Source organism: Grammomys surdaster, unplaced genomic scaffold (genome assembly GCF_004785775.1).
Source record: "Grammomys surdaster isolate TR1022 unplaced genomic scaffold, NIH_TR_1.0 126158, whole genome shotgun sequence".
Classification (NCBI taxonomy): Eukaryota; Metazoa; Chordata; class Mammalia; order Rodentia; family Muridae; genus Grammomys; species Grammomys surdaster.
In genome coordinates, this window is record NW_021620966.1 from 6,168,779 (window position 1) to 6,173,461 (window position 4,683).

At 37.3% G+C, this 4,683-nt stretch overlaps 1 pseudogene; it reads left to right on the forward strand.

Annotated features, from left to right (window-relative positions):
* The first annotated feature begins 3,018 nt into the window (after positions 1-3,018).
* On the forward strand, positions 3,019-3,840 carry LOC114612294 (annotated as a pseudogene).
* Positions 3,841-4,683: the final 843 nt, after the last annotated feature.

Sequence of the window (4,683 nt, forward strand, 5' to 3'; positions counted from 1 at the left end):
TTCCTCAGAAAATTGGGGTTAATTCTACTTGAAGACCCAGCTTTTGGGCATATACCCAAATATGCCCTACCATACCATTAGGACATACATGGTATGTATTCACTGATAAGTGAATATTAGCTACCCATGATACAACCTACAGACCATAAGAAGTTTAACATGAAAGAAAGCCCACGTGGTGATGCTTCAATCACACCTAGAAGGAAAAAGAGGAGACAGAGGGAGGGAGGGACTTGTATGGGAGAGGGGAAGGAGAGGGGAAAGGGGACATGATCAGAAATACATACAGGGAGAGAAAGGAAAGAAGCCCAGAGTAGTCAGGAGAATGAATGGAAATATGCAGCTTCTGAGGGTGGGGATAGAGGGTAGGACTCTAGAAAGTCCTAGACAACTAGACTATGAGAGGCTCCCAGAACTGACAGATAGAAAGAGATGAAGGGGATATCAACCCCAACAGGAAGACCAATAGTAGCAACTAACCCGGACTCTTGGGAGCTCCTAGAGACTAAACCACCAACCACAGATCCACAGGTCCATGGTCCCCAGCACATATGTAGCAGAAGTTTGCCTTATTTGGCCTCAGTGGGAGAGGATGTGCCTAATTCTGTAGAGACTTGATGACCCCAGAAAGGAGGATACAGGTGGTTGGGAGCTGTGAGTGGTTGGGTAGATAGGGTGTGGAGTAGGGAGCTCCCTCTCAGAGGCAAAGGAAATGGGGAATGGGCTGAATAACTCTTGGAGTGGGGATGGGAAGGGGGACATTTCGAATATAAATAAATGGAACAAAGCAAAAATTAAATATAAATAAATAAATTACATTGAGGAAACAAAGGTAGTTTAAATGCAATGAATACTTATACAGCAATAGATTTAAATATTCACAAAAAGCACATTGGAAATGTGAAGATGTCCTAATACAGGTAATTTATGTTGCTTTATCCTTTTTTGTATATAATAAAAAATATTTCTATTATTATATAGGATTTTGGTTTTCCTACAGAATGTTCTCTATGTGCATAGCTGTGATGATATGCCAAACTTTTTCCTGAATAAGCTTTGTACTTGTTTATATACTTGTAGAAAATTTGTATTAAAAGTGACATTCTATACATAGAATATTTATAGTCATATTAAATAAAAAAAACAATATTCTTCTTGAAATTTAACCTCTTCTCATTTTTTAGGTCTTGATCATTTTAAGTCTTTTAGTTTAGGAGGTTCTCTGAGTTGAATTGTATCCCTGACTATAGTCATGTGTTTGGAGCTGGGATTTGAGGGTAGGAATAATGGGGTTAGATGAGATCAACTAGAAATGACTCCTGTGTTGATTGCAGTGACTACAAGACAGGAATCTTCTGAAAACTGTTCTAAGTGGCTTCCTATCCAGCAATGGGCCAGCCATCTGTGATGCAGAAACAACCTTTTTTCAGAATCTGAAGATGCTGTGTCTCCTTAAATAGAGACAAGAGATTGCTGCAGGTAGGTTGGTTCAGCAAAAGAGCTGACATAAAATTGCCCTTAATTTATCTGGAGAAAGGATTTGCAGACAATGGGGCCATGATCAAGCCTTGAAGTGGAACAACATTAAAAGGGAATAGCACATTATATCAGACACAAGAAGAATGGGGGGCCTAAAAGAGGGAAGAAATTTCCTTTAAAACACAGAAAGGAAATCCATTAAGAAAGATAGGTTAAAGTAAAATAAAAAAGAGAAGTTTCACAAACAAGGTTGTAGGGCAGTTACTGGGTAGGATCATGAATTAGAGACTTTGATGCTACATCATGGAATAACTTTGAGACTTACATTTTAATTTAAACTTTATCTCCAATTTAGATAATGCATTTCCCTGACTACTTTTGCCACTAGATTTTCTATTGATTTAAGAATCTTTTCCTAATTCATCTGAAATACACACACACACACACACACACATACACACACACTGTCTGAACACTGTATAAGTATCTAAGTACTGTGTTTTAAATTTTATTCTCCTCTTGGAAACTACTTACCATTCTTTGTTCTTCAGATTGCTTTTAAAATGTAACAGGTAATATTTAAAATAATCTACAAACATTTGTCTCAAAAACTTTTATCTATAGTTCAATTTTTGTTAAGTATACATCCTTACCTCCAAATGATCAGCTTATAAAATGTTCACCAACCTGTGTTTTTTTTTACTGGTTTTTACTGTCTTTAGTGTCCTCTTCTCTTCTTAGTTAATTTCATATAAATCCATAGGCTGTACGTTGCTACTGTGCCATAACTAGATAGAACAGCCTGTATTACCTCTTCTCTAATTTTAAATGAGACAAAGAAATCCTCAGGTATCTGTGGCTTTTAATGATAAGTAATTATATCTTTGTAACATTCACTGGGTGTTGCTAGGAGACTGAAGCTGACACAGAGAGAGGGAGAATAGGCTCTTCAAGCTGTGCCTTAAAAGTACCACTCCCTAGACTACCAGCCTATGAACTGATGAGGGCTTTGACACCTTCAGTCAGTTTGGACAGGATTTTCTGTCTCTTATTCCTTTGAAACTGAAGATGATGACATTTTTATTAAGGAATATAAATTTATCCATCATTAGAACTAACAAAGAGAGGTCTGAATATTGAAAAACAAACAAACAAACAAACAAAAAACAAACAACAAAAAATAGCCTGGCAGTAGTGGCATACTTCTTTAATTCCAGCACTTGGGAGGCAGAGGCATGCAGATTTCTAAGTTCGAAGCCAGCCTGGTCTACAGAGTTCCAGGACACCCAGGGCTATACAGAGAAACTCTGTCTCGAAAAACCAAGAAAACCAAAACAAAAACAAAAACAAAAAAAAAACCCTTTACCTGTAATTTAGAGAATCAGACAGCACAAGGTGGTATAGAATGACTGTCCAGTGTACAAGATAAACAAAGATAAACCCTCATATATGACTTAAAAATAGTCTTGAGACTCAAAGGAAATATCAGTATATTTTATTCTAAACCATTGCTAAATGACTGAATTATAAGGAATCTTGGGCTCTCTCCTCCAGCCAAGCAAGATGCTAAAAGGAAAGAAGGGTATGGGGAAGAAGATGGCACTGGCCTCTGCCATTGTCAAGAAACAGGAGGCCAAAAAGGTGGTCAATCCATTGTTTGAGAAAACACCTAAGAACTTCGGTATTGGGCAGGACATCCAGCCCAAAAGAGATCTAACAAGCATCATCAAATGGCCATGCTACATCAAGCTGCAGCAGCAAAGAATCATCCTCTAAAAGTGGCTCAAAGTACCTTGTGCCATTAACCAGTTCACCTAGGCCCTGGACAGACAAGCAGCTACTGAGTTACTTAAGCTTGCCCTCAAATACAGGCTAGAGACAAAGCAAGAGAAGAAGCAAAGGCTACTGGCCTGTGCTGAGAAGAAAGCTGCGGGCAAAGAGGACGTCCCAACTAAGAGACCACCCGTGCTCCAAGCAGGAGTCAATACAGTCACCACCTTGGTGGAGAACAAGAAGGCTCAGCTGGTGGTGATTACCTGTGATGTAGACCCCACTGAGCTGGTGTTTCTCATGCCAGCCCTGTGTCAAAGGATGGAAGTGCTCCATTGTATCAAGGCAAAGGCCAGGCTGGATTGCCTGGTCCACGGGAAGACATGCACCACTGTTGCCTTTACACAGGTAAACTCGGAAGACAAGGATGCTCTGGCTAAGCTGGTGGAAGCTATTAGGACCAATTATAATGTCAGATATGAGGAGATCCGCCGCCACTCGGGAGGCAACATTCTGGGTCCTAAGTCTGTAGCTTGCATTGCTAAGCTGGAAAAGACAAAGGCTAAAGAACTTGCCACTAGACTAGGTTAAATATATACGAAGTTTTCTGCACATAAATATAGTTACAAAATTATCTTTTTTAAAAAAGGAATCTTGGGATGAAGGGTGAATGTAGGATAAAGAGTGAGTTACAATGTGAGAAGACATACCTGTTAATATAGTACATCAGAGCCTCCTTTTCATCATATACTATATGTGTGTCATAGCATTATGTTGCATAATTAAACCTATACTTTATTTGTAATTAAAATAATGTTACATAATTAAAGTTACATCATTACATAATTGAATTATATTACATACATAGATTTTACACACAATTACAGAATTATATAGCTAAAATACATTTTATTTGTAAAATAGTGAATTTCAATTTCAAAAAAATGTTAGTTTTTAGGTATATTGAATATTATATGCCCTTGAAACACAGAAGTAGTTTCTGTTGAATTATATATATAGTTGAACACTTGACATTTAGAAAATGTCTTGGTTAATTATATAAGTATGGGAGTCTTTATATTTGGACAAGGATAAATTTTTAAACAAGGGATTTGCTCTGTGATTTTGTTTTTAGAAATCTTTTTCCATTTGGTAATAGAAAAATAATAGTTTAGAGCTATCTCAAACATGTAAAAGAGTCCTGTGGTCAACAACTTTGCAATCTAAAGAACAAGATGTGAACTTTTAGTACTGAGAATAGTAGCTTGCAACCGGTAAGAAATTAGTGACACTTATTTCAGGATTTAATATATATATGGCAAAAACTATCGTCCAAGCCAGCATTTCACCTTGAATTTTTTCTTTTTCTATGATTTGAAATGCGGCTTTCAATAACTTTATTTAAACTCTGACCTAAATGTATCTCCATGCTAT